Here is a 17,500-nt window from a genome sequence, read left to right as displayed (position 1 = left end):
CAAGATCTTAGAAAACATGGATGCACCCTAAAGCTGGCCGACCAAATCATCGATGCAAGGTATGAGATAACAGTTCATCACCAAAACCTTATTAAGATTCCTGTACTCAATACACATACACATAGAGCCATCTTTATTCTTTATAATCAATACAAGAGCTCCCCACGGGGATACACTCGGTCTGAAGAAACCCTTACCAAGAAAATCCTAAAATTGAGAATTCAGCTCCTTAAGCTCAGCAGGAGCCATACGGTAAGGTGCCATAGAAATATGTCTGGTTCCAGGCTTAAGGTCAATAGCAAACTCAATCTCATGGTCAGGGGGGAATAATAAGCAGGTCATTAAGAACAGATTGGAAAACTCACAAACATTAGGAACAGAGTCACAACACACCAAAATCATACTTATAACTATAATATCTGAAGTCTCAGCCTCGGGTTTAGCAGGTACTGCATATAACTGATGATGCCCACAACCTAGCTGGGCACATGGCTGACTTTCTGTCCTACCTGCCTTAGGATACCTTAAGCACCCTGATAATCACCCCTGCAACCTAGAAGACCACCTCTACCTGAGGGATAAATTGCCCTAATAGGGGTAACACCTTAGGCTTAAAAAACCATCACCCTATGACTAGGGAAATCACATAAAAATAGACCAAGAATCCCATAATTAGAACAAGAGTCATGAGCAAAACCAAAACTCATAGATTTGGTTAAACTAGAGTAACCACCACCTCTAGCATGACTTGTAGATAAACCTCTTAAAAAATGATCACCGCCCTACTAGAGCTTCCACTAGTACCAAACTGACCTCTATCAGTAGTCTGAAGAGCTGCTTGAACTTGATTAAAATATGGATTGGAAGTATAACTATCATGAGAACTACCACCTCTGAAACAGGAACAACTACGACTTTCACCAAATCTTCCATGATACTTGGGACACTTATCACGACCCTAACAATGCATGTCCTCCATCACTCTATCATGATATGAAACCTCAACAAAGTACCTACCCATAACAATTAGGCTCTAAGTAGCCATCCTAATAGGGAGTTGACAGCGCCCAAGCGCATACACAAGTGTATGTGGTCTTATCAAGTAGTAAAGTTGCCTAATGAAAGCCAAGTATTGATCCCACAGATACTTGATCTAACAACTATTGTATTCTAGTTCACAATTTAGATTCAACTAGTGCAAGCGTAACCAAAAAGAGAGTTTTGAAATTTGTAAATTAAAACTAATGTAAAGAATACGGAAATTAAAAGTCTTGGAACAATCAATAGGAGAAAACCCAGGGTTGAAGCACCTTGAACAATCATACTATGTTATTGGATTTCATTCATTAACTTACTTATCTTGGTTTTTGATTCGTAGGGTTAATTGCAAGATCATGGTCTCTCGATCTCTAATCGTTGACCTAATTTGGACGTTACAACTACATTGTTGAGCAGGGATGTAAGAATCCAATTAAGTGTATTAAAGCTATCATTCTCCATTTGAATCAAGTAAGGCTCCTAATTACATCCCTGTCCTAGGTGCTAAGTTTAATTCTTTATTTTTAAAAGAATAAAAACCCAAACTTTGTTTATTGCCATGTTCTATCTCCTTATTCCCTCTCCTGAGTTCACAAGGTTGACAATTTATGTACTCTAAGGGTTATGAATCCTTACAAAAGTTAAAAAAAGGAATAGACAAACAACCAATGATATAAACAAACCAAACGAAATTAATTCAAAACAACCGTACTCGTGTTCTTTTCTTCAACCCCAGAAAGAGAGTTTTTATCCACTCATAGCCATAATCAACATCCAATTAATTGTATGAATGATTAAAACCATAAAAGATAGCTAAATTAAAGAAATAAAAACCTAAAAGAAGTTGTGGTAGATTCCAATGTTGTTCCAAGTGATCTAGGGGTTCCAAGATCCTCCAAAACGTGTTTTAAGACGTCATATTTATAGTATATAAGTCATAACCCCACTTGGATTAGGTTTCCACATCGTTCTTGGAAAAATTATATCAATTTGGTGGTCACCCCATCCCGCCATAGTGTCAAATGGCATCACTGGGCACAACTGGGCTCTTTTCTCCCAATTTTGGTCCTTAACGCAAAGTAGTGTTATCATATTGAGACACTGTTTTTGGATAATTGAGAATTGGAATGACTCCGAAACGCAGTGTTTCACCATTTTGGGCCCCTTTTGAATCTAATGGCGTGAAGCACTCTCCCAATGATCAAACAAACACTCCACATTCTACCAATACTTTCCAGGGGTCCAAATTTTGCATCCAGTTTGTGTCTTGTGCTTCCGTGGTCATTTCTAAGCCTTTTTGAGTTATTTCCACCTAATTTAAAGCTTGTATATCCTTCATATATAACCATAATCCAGTTAAAAAGCATCCTATATCATTAAAAACTACAATTTAGAGATCAAAACAACACAATATCCTCACCGCTAAACTAGAAACACGAGCTAAGCATAGTCTAAATTCACATTGAGTTTAAACTTATTGTTTTGACTCTTTTATTGATCCAATTGACCCTTGAATATTATAACTAAGTTGTTTTACATATAAATACATATTATCAACCTTAGTAACTCATTAAAACACATTAGAAACCAACACAATAGACTAGAAAAACACCTAGCTCAAGCTAGTTATACTAGTTTTCTCGGTTGAACTCTAAATGCTCAAATTGAATCAAAACTCATGTAAAACCACCATTAAACATTGTAACCACATACTTGGACACATAAATGATAATTTATATCATTATCAACCCATTAATCACATGAATCATCCTCAAAACAATGCTAAATAGGCTAGAATAGCAACGGTAGAATGTATAAATACACCCAACATCACCACCCACACTTAAAGCCTTGTTCATCCTCGAACAACTATTAACTATAAACACCATGAGCTAAAGAGACTCTACATTTCTACAAAATGCAAGACACTCAAGATGGTACTACAATGACTACATGGAATGCAAGTTTCTAAACTAAGCATGTTATACTCAATTTAAAGCTCAAGAATCCTACTTCAAAACATCCTAGCCTCAAGAATTCACTCCACAAGTGGAAAACTCATGAATATTACTTAATTAAAGACATCACAAGAATCATCCATATTCATCAAACATGTGCTCCTCACTACAAAAGAGTTACCCATGATTACTCACAACAATGCAATTATCACAATAGGTATACAAATCAAATTACGCTCACTCTCACAAGAAATTTACAAGTTACACATAATAAATCATAAGCTTGCCTTTAGAGTAGCGCTCCACTAATATTTGAATGATGAACTTAGGATCAATTAGGTATTTTTTAGGTTGTGATGTAGGCTAAGGGACGGGTAGGAACAATTTGGGAATAGTGACTAATCTCTTTAAGCGCTTTAATACACTACATTATACATTTAAAATAAATCTTCAACAACCAAATTACACTTTTCCATACTCCTATATCTTTTGTTTTTGCCCCATCTCTTTTAAGTATTTTCACAAACGCTTGGTGGACATATAGTTTACTACCACATAAATCAATTTTTCTCTTTTTTTTTCACAACCATGGCAATATTTTTAGTATAAATTACATCATAACCATCCACCAAAAATCAATTACAAACACCAATAACTATTACCTTGGGGCATTAATTTCATCTTTTTCTTCTTCAGTTTCTCAAAATCCTTACTAATCAATTTTTTTAATTAAAGAACTTAGGAGATTTTTGGATCGAATTATGGTCTATCAAAGAAGGAATTAGGCTACTTATGAGGTTGCCAAAGAAAAGGCTAAAGGATCAATGGGGTTTAACTATGATTATGCACAAGGGTAGGAAAAACAAAAGGTATAAAATAAGGCTATCAAAGAAATGCCTATATCATCTCCTAAACCCACACTCTTTATTTTACTTTGCACACACACCGGGTAAGTTCTAGACATCACATGCAACAAGGAATATACAAAACCCTTACACACACATGGCACATGCTCAACTCAATAGGATAATCATAGACTCTCTACCAACAATAACATAAATTCAAATTTAAGCCACAAATACAAGAGTCACAAACATGAGTTGGGAAGTAGTAGATTCAACTTGGGCCGCTCAAGCAGATAATCTGAAGAGGTCTTTTGTATACTAACCACCCCACACTCATCCCTTTCAACAACATCAATGATACATAAAGTCAGCAGGAATAATAAATTTACTAACCTTTATGAGGACATCCTCAATAATTCCTTCTAGATAAGCCATTGACCCATCTGCTAGCTGTAAAATAAACTTGGTCGATTTATGCTTTCCCAAGCCCAATGTATCAAACAAAGATAGGGGCATTAGATTTATGCTTGCCCCTAGGTCACTTAGTGCTTGAACCACTTTACTCCTAATTTGAATAGAGAGAGTAAACTTCCTCAGATTTCTCAATTTCTTAGGGATTTTCTGTGTCAGTACCGCTCTACACTCTTCAGTGAGTGTTATAGCCCCCACATTCTATAATTTTACCTTATTAGCCACCACATCCCTCAAGTACTTTGCATACTTAGGCATACTCTGCAAAACATCTAACAAAGGTAAGTTAATGTTAAGTCCTCTGGATGTGTCAAAGAACTTCTTAAACATAGTGTCCTTGTTCTATTTAAGTTTCCTCTGAGGGAAGGGTAGGGTTAGTGTCTTCTTCACTTCTGGTTCAACAACTTTTTCTTTCAAGTACTCAGACTTCCTTGATTTTTCAGAAACTTTTTCAGAGACCTGTTGCAGAGTCAAATCTGCATCTACCTTCTTTGTTGCTTTGGGAGGTTCTTCTTAAAGCCCTTTACCACTCCTCAAAGTGATTTTAGTGACTTGTTTCAGATTTTCTCTATCATCTAGCAAACCACCATATGGCCTCATATTTATGCTTGTTGATTTTTCCCCATGTGTAACTCTAAACTTATTGTGGCCGTTTACAAATTTTCTAAGTCTGCAACAAACTGTGCCTAATTAGCTAAGATCTGTTTCATCAAATCCTACATATTGCTAGTTGACTTATTTGGTTGTGCCTGTGGTTGTGGAGCTTCCATGACTAATTTTGTGGCTGAGTTTTCCACTTCATGTTTTAAGCATTACCATAATTTGGCCTTTAAGAATTGCCTACATATATCACAGATTCCATATTTGAAGCACACGTGGCCTCTGCATGACCACTATTTCTGCATACCTCACACCAACCTGCAACTTGTTAGATGGTATTGACTGTGGCTGCAGGTTGTACTGCGCCTAACTTCATGCTGCTGAATTGAGTGTTGATCAAATTTTGTAATGCAGAAACCTATTCTAATAAGGTTGTAAATTGCTCCACCTCTAGTATACCCATAATTCTTTTCATGGAACTTCTAGAATCTGAATGCCACTTTAGATTCCTTATGCTATGTAGTTCAACAATATGTACAACTCATCATAAGTCAATTCCAGCGCTTAACCACCTGTGGCTGAATCTATCAAAATCTTCGTATTATGATCAAGAGATTCTACAAAAGCATGAACAAGTACCTCATTAGACTGTTGGTGGTGTGGACACTCCCGAAGAAGAGCCTTAAAGCATTCCTAAACATGATAGAGGTTTCATTAGGATTCTGTTTGAAGCTTACTATTTTATTACAAAGTCTCACAGTCTTGCCTGATGGAAAGAATCTGATGAGGAACTTTCTGTCTAAGTCATCCCATGAAGTAATTGAATTTGCCGACTCCACATTCAACCATCTTTTAGCTTCCCCCAAATATGAATGGGGAAACAGTGTCAGCCAAACATAATCTAGAGTCACCCCAGTCGGAGTGAATATATCAGTAAGCTCAATGAAGGTCTGCAAGTAGACTTGTAGATCCTCATGTGAAAGCCCTGCAAATTGTCCACTACTAATAAGAAGCTGCACCATATTGTGTTTCAACTGGAAATTTCCTCCAGTTGCTAGTCTTTGAATTGGGGAAGTCAAGTTCGTCAGAAGTGGGACTGCCACTTCCCTAACTGTCCTCCAGGCTGTTTGTTGTTCAGCTATTGGAACAGGAACTACATGGTCTTCTTGGATTTGCTAAATTCGGGAGAGAAGGATTACATCTCTCTTGCATTGATAGAAAAGTTGTTCAGGTTCCCATCTTGGTTCAACCAAATCCCGAGCCCTTGCCAGCTTATTAACCTTAAAAACTATTTTTTGCAAATACAAAAATAAGACCAAGCGTAAAACACCAAATAAATCTAAAAGTAAACTAAAATAAATAGTTTCCAAATTTCAAGTCCCCGACGACGGTGCCAAAAACTTGACAATGCCCAAGCGCACACGAAAGTGTACGTAGTCTTATCAAGTAGTAAAGTGGCCTAATGAAATACAAGTATCGATCTCATAAGACTTATCTAACAGCTATTGTATGCTGGTTCACAATTTAGATTCAACTGGTGCAAATATAACCAAAAAGAGAGTTTAAATTTTTTTTTAATTAAAACTAATGTATAGAATGTGAAAATTAGAAGTCTTGGAACAATCAATAAGAGGAAACACAAGGTTGAAGCACCTTGAACAATCATACTATGTTATTGAATTTCATTTATTAACTTGCTTATCTTGGTTGTTAATTCGTAGGGTTAATTGCATGATCATGGTCTTTCGACCTCTAATTGTTTACCTAATTTGATCATTACAACTACATCGTTGAATGGGGATGTAATAATCCAATTAAGTGTATTAAAGCTATCATCCTATGTTTTAATCAAGTAATGCTCCTAAGTACGTCCTAGTTCTAGGTGCTAAGTTCAACTCTTTATTTTGTAAAAGAATAAAAACTCAAACTTTATTTATTCCCATGCTTTATCTCCATATTCCCTCTCCCAAGTTTACAAGGTTGACAATTGATGTATTCTAAGGGTCACGAATCCTTAAAATAGTTAAAACAAGATTAAACAAACAACCAATAATGATAAGTAAACCAAATGAAATTAATTCAAAACAATTGTACTCATGTTCTTGGCTTTAACCCATGAAAGGGAGTTTTTAGCCACTCATAGCCATAATCAACATCTAATTAATTGTATGAATTATTAAAACCATATAATAAAGATAAATTAAATAAATAAAAGCCTAAAAATAAGTTGTGGTAGCTTTCAATGTTGTTCCAAGTGATTTAAGGGTTCCAAGATCCTCCAAAACGTGTTTTAAGACGTCATGTTTATAGTATATAAGTCTTAACCCCACTTGGATTAGGTTTCCACGTCATTTTTGGACAAATTATTCCAATTTTGGTGGTCACCGCATCACGCCATAGTGTCAAATGGCATCACTGGGTACTTTTCTCTTGATTTTGGTCCTTAACGCGAAGCAGTGTTATCGCGTTGAGTCACTATTTTTGGACAATTTTGAATTGGAACGGCTCCGCGACGTGTTGTTTTACAATTTTCGGTCCCTTCTGAATCCAATGGAATGCATCATGTGCCAAATTAAAAAATACTCACTCCACACACGCCCAATACTTTCCAGTGGTCCAAATTGCGTCCAGCTTATGTCTTGTGCTTCTGTGGTCATTTCTTAGCCTTTTTGAGTTGTTTCCACTTGATTTGAAGCTTTTATACCCTTAAAATATCATCATAATCCATTCACCAAGCATCCTATTGCATTAAACACAACAATTTAGTACTCAAAACAATACAACATCCTCACTGATAAACTAGAAACACGAGCTAAGCATAGGCTAAATTCACATTGAGTTTAAACTTATTGTTTCAACTCTTTTGTTTATCCAATTGACCCTTGAACATTATAAATAAGTTTTTTTACATATAAATACATAATAAAAACCTTAGTAACTCATTAAAGCACATTATAACCCAACACAATAGACTAGAAAAACACCTGCTCAAGCTAGTTACACTAGTTTTCTCGGTTGAACTCTAAATGCTCAAATTGAATCAAACTCATGTGAAACCACCATTAAACATTGTAACTACATACTTAGACACATAAATGCTTATTTATATCATTATCAACCCATTAATCACATGAATCATCCTTAAAACAAGGTTAAATAGGCTAGAATAACAACTCTAGAATGCATAAATACAGCCAACATCAGGAGTCTTAGTCCTCTCACAAATAAACAAACTCTCTCATACTCAGTATCCAAAATAAAAGTCGCATGCTGAGCCAACTCATAGACATGGGCCTCATACTTAGCTACTATTATAGAACCCTACTCCAATTAGGTTAACTGATCCCTTAGTCGATTTCTAAGGCTACGCGATATAGACTTTACCAAGAACATCCCAGAGAATTAAGTCCATTATAGGGGAGAAGATCCAACTAGCCTAGAACTCAAAAAACTCTCCACCTGTGTTGAGAAAAAAATCCAACTAAAATATAGTGTAATCCATACCACGAGCCTCAATAAGGCCTAACCCATGGAGCCTATCCTCACAAGCAGTAAAATACTCAAATGTATCCTCCCTAGGAGCACTAGAAAACCTAGGCAGATCCAACCTAAAAAATCTACCCAGCATCTTCTACTTCTCAGCAGACATAGCAGGCTGGGTCACAACTGGCTGAGCAGTTATCGACTGAACAACTTTTGGCATAGGAGGAACCTCAACTCTAGGAGCTGCATCTGTAGTTGCACTCCTGCCATAGTAGTCTGCATACCATCGAAAATACCCAACAGATGAACCAAGGCATATCTAAGCAAAGAAGAGGGAATAAAACCTAGTGGAGCCTGGGATGGTCCCTGGCCCATTACTGTATAAGGCGAATAAATCTCTGGCTTAGGTGTAGAAATGAGGTTTGGGGTAGGCAGCCCATCCTTGTCCCTAACGGGGACACATCACGAGGCTGTCCTCGATCAGGAGTAGGATCCCTGGGGTTAGTCTTAGGGCCCTCCTCATGCATAGCTTTAGCATGTGTCCTAGACATCTACGAAAGAGTACAGTTAAGAAAATATCCCACAAACAAACTCAGACTCTTTGCACGATATGAGTGAAAGAAGTGAAGGACACTAAAGAGCGTCCCATAGCCTCCAGAAGATAGGAAATGGATGTCAATGTTCTGATCCACAGAACTCTATTAGATACTTGTTCTTGTACCGAGAATATCAGTGAAACCTAGGCTCTAATAATAATTTGTCACGACCTGATTCAAGAGTCATGAGGGTACCTACTAAAACCCACCAGTAGGTAAGCCAACACCGTAACCTAGAGCTAAGGTAATGGGTCACTTTGATAGAAATGCCTAACTGCGCCTAAATACACGAATACAATTATAATCAACAGTATTCCTCTAAAAGAAGATAGTCAAAATATGGATACTATTCCCACCACCTGGTAATATCAGTACAAGAGCATCTAAGTTTAATAGTAGGAAATACAACTCATAAGTCTAAAATAGTCAACAATTCTGCCTCGAATATAAAATATTGAACAAGGATTGATGGGAAATGGGTGACTCAAAATGCCAAGAGCTCACCCTATCTTCAGAAGATCAACACTACATAATTTCAACTCAGCAGCGGTAAGTAGTATGAGTACTGAAACAACATGTACTCAATAGGTATCATTGGTCTACTGAGTTAAATTATGATATAAAGGTGATATAAATTAAGACAATAACTCTAAGTCAAGGTACATAATAGAATCTGAATCATCTTCATCATCACTATATAAAATAAATTATCAAATAGAATGATAATATGACATCTCATATCAATACAAACCAATATCATCATATATAAAGAGTAATTGATCTGGAAGCATAAAGCGACACTAAGGCAATTACAATGGAATAAATACCAAGTTAACGTACATACATCCATTAGAGCATAAAGTAAAAGAACTCACCATGGCATCCCATCCACCAGGGATTACACCCAAAAGAACATAAAATAAAGAACCTATCACGTCGCCCCATACTACCAGAGAGTGCATCAAAGATCAAATCACCAGCGTATATAAATATATAACAACCTTCTCATTATCCAAGGTTTCCCACTTTTACACCACTGATTATTTTCCAACGTTCATAATCCTTATCAATTACTGCAATTGAATAACATTTACCAAAGTAATCATAACCATAATCATATCACTATTTAGAAATCTATCTCCTCGATATACTCGATCTACTCTCTACTATTAACTAATAAATACTCATTATTAACTACTAATTCACTAGTCATCAAAGGACCTCTAGTTATTAGCCTAACTGATTCTTTACATAAACTTTATTCAAGGAATAGTGACTAACCATTATCCACTAAATACCAACATGTAACATCTAGTCAAGGTGTACTACTACAGCATAGACTCTATTTAGACCAAGCAAAATTCTTGTAACGCCCCGAGGCTACCCCCAGACGTCACACGGTGCTTAGGACCACAAGTGATCTCAAGCTAACCTATGAATTGGCATACTATTAAGTAACTGATTTAAATATCTCATATCTAAACCATTGATTATCCATTATAATCACCACTATATTAATATAGGAAGAGGTCACAGAAGGGCTAATGCATAAGGACCTGAAGCACCAAAGAATATTATACATAACTTTGACACTCAACTTAGTCCTGAGGAATAGAATGTCAAAGTCATGGATTCATTAAAGAGATCTAAACTGAGGACATATATGATATAAACTGGATTTCACTAGGATCATGAGTTTTTAAGAACTGATCATACTCTGAAATATGTGTTCATACTTATCATATGCTGTTTAACATAAGACTGGAGTTCATAGATTCATAAAGGATAACTCGAATCACAAAGTGAAACTGTTACTTACTTGCTAGAGGTTGAGAATGGACTTGAGCAAGCATGAAGTGTCTAAGCATTGGCCATTGGCATGGATCTATTACGTAAGACATGAATTTAGTATGATAATGACTAAAATCTAAGGAATACTCTAAAGTAAGAAGGGAATACTATCTCATCACAACTCTTATTGACATGTATTACAATCTAATTCTCAAAACTTGAATTGGTTTACCATGTCCCCCTTAGGTCAAAGATGATATTCTAAGCTTATGGGTCAACTCCATATCCTTAAGACTGATCCATAATTTCATCATTCTAATGTATACACATAAATGCTAATCTCACATGAATAAACTATATTTTGAACTTACTGACTTCATTCTTGAACAACCCTTTCATATACCATCCTTAACTTTCTAGCTTTAATAATCATCATCAAATACTTACACTCTCATTTGAAAACATATCTACCTCACTAAACATATAATCATAGACTACTAAAACCACACTTCTATACTTATTCCCAAATTGTAAGAATAAAAATCATACTTAAGAATCAACACCATCTATCCAAAACTCCTCAACTTAACTATTAAGAACACCATGTATTAATAACTAGCCTTCTTCAACTTAGCAAATCAAGGATACTACTAACCACACACGACACTTAATAACCTTAGAAAATAATGCAACCACATATCACCTAGGAAACACCTCTACATAATACCTACAACATCATACTTAATCTCAAATCAATAAACTTAAATTCTTGCATTCACAGTTTCAAGCCTATTGGTCCACCTTCATATAACTAGCATTACTAACCAAGCAACCATTACATCCACCTTGATGATCATCCACTATTCAATCTTAGTTTCTAGTGCTAGGCATGATTAACAACCTAACCTCACATACTATTCTCACTTGGAAGCTATAAAATAATATCAAGAAATAGTTGTCCACAAGAACCTCATAACAATAATAATCAATCTTAATCATATGGTGTAACTTATTAAAATCCATTAGCACATCCTTCTTCTACACATTACAACTATTTACTCATCTATACACCTAAATTACATTCATATCTCGTAAAGCATCAATAAATTTTTGTTTCATAGCCACATGGGGAAGCCTATATTAATAATACTCAACCACCAAATACTTCATAAATATTCAATACTTTTATAACACAACAAATATCATCAATAACTTCTTTTATACTTCAAGCAAATAATAATTCACCTTAACTAATAACTCTCTCTCTACCTTTTACTAAACTAACACACAAGGACATATCACCATAACACAAAATCTATAGCATGCATAAGTTTATCTGTATACTTTTTATCAATCGTCATTCCCACTTTCTTGTCACAACACTTCTAAACCCACACTTCCAACTATAAAATGGTTCTACCACTTATGAATCATAACACTCAAGGTCATAACATCCATTCAAATACAAACTCTATTTAACATCCCTCAAGGTTCTACTATACTGACTATAAATAGCTGGGATGTGAATCCAACGACCACTAATAAATACATATGAGTATGAAAATAAAGTACATGAATAACATCTAACTGAAGTCCCCAAAATAAAAGGACTCATCACTTATTGGCTGGAATCTATAATTGTCTGAATATGATGTACATGCTACAACTGGTTTCTAAATTATTAAACAATGTTGCATATAGACGTATGTGTGAATTAGTACTTTTGGAATGTACTTCACATGTGGGGGTGAATACATAAGCAAAAACTGTAACTAATTTTGCGTATAACTTGTAAAGAATGCATGGTAAGTGTAAATGACTCACATTGGCTTGAATCACTGAAAGCTAAAAAATCATGAATCATGAATAATAAAGCATATTGAATAAATCTTTTGAGCCATAAAACTTAGTTCTAAAAGCTATACTTTTATTCTTTATATTAGTTAAATAAGTAGGACTAAGGTCAAGTCTATTTTCAAATCGTCCAGGCTAAGTGTAAAAGGACTCACCTTTATCATCTATAAACTAAAAGCTGAAAATGTCATAGCTAATGCCTTATGTAAAATAATATCTAAGTAAAATTATGAGCCTCTAAACTTAATTTCTAAAATCTGTTCTGTTATTCTATTTTAGGACTTAGGAATTGGGACTTTGGGAGGTTCTTCTAACCGACATAAACCATGTGAGCTATTATGGAGTCCAACATCTTACCTATGTAAGGGAGAGTTGCTCTACTCTTTCCATCGAAATAGAACCTTATATTAAGTAATCACTGACTTAGCCCACTATGGGCAATCTTAAACCTACGGTGGCGTGTAGTTCAGGGGCATGAGACCTTTGGAATCATAGGCTAAATACTACTTCCATACTTATTGCTCAGAACTTTAGGAAGTTCTCTTTAAAATAGTACAAGGGTTATAATGAAAACCAATTGTTCTTCTCTTTCTTTAAATTTCAAAGTATATGAACAATGTGGATTTCTTATCTTAGCATAGGATCAAAAGATCAATTTTTTTCTTAAATCTTGATAAAAAATTTATAAAAGAGGGTTAAAATCATGATCTTCATGAAATATTAATATTCAATCTTAGGGTTTAAAACCCATGCTTTAAACTCATGCTAATTCATAGCAAAACATCATTCTCAATATACTTCTTAAAATACTTCAATAATATTAGGATAATGAAATCAAAATCACAATATCATGCTTACACTCAGTTGGAAATCTGTTATCAATGTCTCAAATTATACTCATGGTGTTCAAATCATAAAAGAGAATTCTTTAAATCAAGACAAATATGGACTTTCATACTTTAATCACTTTATAAATCCAAAACTCAAAACAAGATACTTTGGGTATGAACCCAAATTGTAATTTATCTAAATTCATGTAAATTCATCTTTAAAAACTAGTTTTGGGCATAAGGATGAAAGGAGTATCGTTGTTCATGACCCCACATACCTTATTATGCTTGATTTGATGTAAAAGCTTGACTTTGAAGCCTCAGGAATGTTCTTGAATGCTTTTCTTGAACTTCTTGGATTAGGAACCCTCAATTCTTGTTTTTTCTTGAAGAGGAGGTGATGGAATGGGTGATCTTGAACAGGAATTATTAGGGTTTGTTCTTTAGAGTAAAATAGGAGATTGAGGATAAATAATGCCCTAATGGACACTTCAAATTATGTTTTTACAACCTGGGTTGAGGTGGGAAACCCAATTGACTCTCACTTATTTAAACCAAAAATTCATAACCCAGATTGCAATTTGAAGGCTTACCATGATGTGGTACAATCACGATACTGCCTCTCATGAAAAATGCCATAACTTTTCACTGGGGTATCGCATTAAGGAGAAATTGGCATCATTGGAAAGCTGACTCAATTATATACAATTTGGTGGGTCTTGTGCTGAAAAAATCTACATACATCAAAAGTTATACACTTTAAAAGTTGACCTTTGTAGAAGTAAATAGCAAACTTTAGACGAATCAAAGGAGCTTAGCTTAACTTGGCTCCAAGTGATTTCTATGAACATTCTTCACCTAGTAAGCACTTCATAAACTAGGTTAAACATCATGACACATGCATTCAAATTATGATTCAAGAACATGGTGAATACGCCTTCACCGCGATGCGCCAAGGCTGCCATCGCTATAGCCACCACGACACAGTCCAATTGCGGTGAGCTAATATTTTGGAAATCCAAACGTGACTCAATCCTTGTCTGAAAAATCCAAAAATTACCCGAGATATGCTTCTTACACCCCTGAACATGGATTAACTAAAAAACCATCATCTCAGAGCCTAGAAGGATAACTTAAAATTCCTTGAAGTTAGACGGTCTTAAAATGAGTAAGTCCTCAACACTTAGTGAAAATTTCAAGACTTAAACCCTTTAAGTATACAACTAAGAGCTGAAACAAGATAGGATTGGTAGGGGGTATTACAATTATATTCATCGTAATTGCACTAGTCTCCATTTACCAAAAAACTACTAATCATGATATAAAATACCTGTATATCTAACTATTAACGTCCTTTAGCATCTAGCAACATTGACATACAAATTCTCAATCAATAGCTAATCGACATCATACTTAGTCATCAATGTCATTAATCATCACCCGTTCTAACCTATCATCCTCAATAACTAAATCATAACCACGATAGTTAGTTACCACATTTTAAACTAAACAATGTTCAATAACTAGTATTCTAGACTTCAAGCTATTAAGTAAAATAGTCACTTAGTAGCAACCTAGTCATCACATAACTCACTTTAATAGGCATTATACCTTAATTAATCTATTTATCCAATGCTATCTAAACTTACTAGGTGGATTCTCAAATACCACATAGTATCCCGATTCCCAACTTATCCTAGTACACTATGGACAAATACCTCTACTACTCACTATTTAGCACTAGAAAGAACTTCACTACTTAACAAGTGATTAGAATCGAACAATTATAACCGGAATCCCAAGAATAACATCATATTTTCAAAGCATATACGAATGCAATCATATAAAGGCGTAAGCCACACAAATATATATACATATGTGTACCATCATCATAGCATTCAATATATCCTTCGGACTTACCGAGCATCATCATAACATCAATATATCCTCTAGTCTTACCATGCATCATCATAACATCAATATATCCTTCGAACTTACCTAGCATTATCATAGCATTAATATATCTTACAGACTTACCAGACATCATAATAATATTAATATATCCTCCAGACTTTTCAGGCATCATCACATCATCAATATTCACCATAGAATCAATATTCATCATAAAATCAATAAATATGTGCAATCAAATCTATAATAAATGCTAGCCCAACGAGGGATAGGTGAAGGAGACACAAGGAAAGACATATCTTCATACCTCATTATTTATTATCAACACAGTATATCACTACGATCATGAACAAGTATATTCATACAGTATGAACACTCAATACTTTACCAGGTTCAATATAATCATTAGAATTTTCAAAAACAAGCCATAGTTTATCTTTTAAAGCTTATTTTTTCACATGATTTACACTATTAGCACAAGAGGATCTTTAGCACAAATATTAGCTTAATCACTAGGTTTGAACATAATATGAGTAATAACATAATCCAAGGCACACATGGTAATTTAGTCAATGAAATAAGTGATAGCATAGTCATGTGTTCAATCTATAAAACAATTCTTTACTATCAAAGAATTATCAATAATCTAACAACCAATCATGCACATCATTTTTAATACTAACGTCATGAATAAACAATTTAGTAGGTTTAACATCTCATTACCCAAGGCATATTATATGCATTTAACAAGTATCTAGGTCACTTATGAAACTACATAGTCCAAGCTAAAGGCGGGTTAAGTTTCCATTCTAATAACCCAAATTCCTCTTCAAGTCTAACTTCTCCCAAAACTAAGCTAAGCCCTCGAAAATTATGTCTTAAGGGTTTATAATTCCACACTAGTCCTATGGTCAAATCCTTCCTCAAGTATCACACTTAATACACCCAAGAAATTAGGTAAATCTCCACAACTGTGCACAACTAAGGTCAACTTACTATTTGATATGAGTGACAAGGTCACTCTCGTCTAAATAGATCAACTAGAGCATTCTCATGTTATTCATAATATAACAAGTCTAACTAACCAAGTTTCTAGACTATAAGTCAAGTACCACACTCTATGAATTCACTAGCCTAAATGGACCAACTAATCCCAACTTTACCATCTACCATTTCAACATCTAAAACCCGCCAAATCTTATCAAGATATCAAAGTAATAATTAAAGATTCATACCTTAGATTCAATTTAAATTATGAATATGCAAGTTATTCAAGCTCCCAATTAACACCCAAGACTAAATTTGTGGACTACAGATCCTTTTAGGGTTTATGGGACTTAAAACTAGAGAGAAGATGACTAATTCTCAACTAAAAGGAAATTTCAATACCTCTTCCAATGCTCTTGATTCATGAAATCATGAATGTGTGGACCGAAATCTTGGCATAATAATTATGATATAGCCTCCACAATTGTGGTACTCTTTCTACATTAGATGATAGTAGAAACTTGGAATTAATTCCAAGTTTCAGTCAATGCCTCAGGATGAATTCAGACTCAAACATGAGCAAAAGAGATATGCAATCACACTGATTTTGACATTTTGGATACATTAACAAAGTTAAAATTTTTATCTGAGGTTGTTTCGACAAAATTTAGGCCCTACGCCTAAATTTCCAATTTATCATATTTCCGACCAATAAGTCAAAATGAGTTTGAGTGTAGTGGGACCCAAACAAAAGGTCTAACCAACCTAAAATAGATATTCTAAAGTTTTTGGCATATGTAGAATTTGCATCCATTATTGTTTTGCTGAAATTTTTGCTCAATGGTTATTTGGAACCAGCGAAGACTTTTAAATAGATAAATGGTTCTAACAATCAAATGAACTGCCCCGTAATAGAACTATTAGTTCCAGAAAGTCATAAATAACATAGGGCAACTATGGAAAAGATCAAACAATAAAAGTAAGTAGAATTACTAGAAATGACCTGAAAGGTCACTATAGAGCATTTGAGGCTTGGTGGATTGCTTCTAAGGTTTCCCATTCCTGAGTAGAAATAGGAATGGATCACCATGGATTTTATGACTGGGTTTTCTTATACTTCTAATGGTTCCAACAGT

The sequence above is a fragment of the Capsicum annuum genome, chromosome 7 (assembly GCF_002878395.1).
Source record: "Capsicum annuum cultivar UCD-10X-F1 chromosome 7, UCD10Xv1.1, whole genome shotgun sequence".
NCBI classification, from domain to species: domain Eukaryota; kingdom Viridiplantae; phylum Streptophyta; class Magnoliopsida; order Solanales; family Solanaceae; genus Capsicum; species Capsicum annuum.
Note: the sequence above shows the minus strand (reverse complement) of the source record.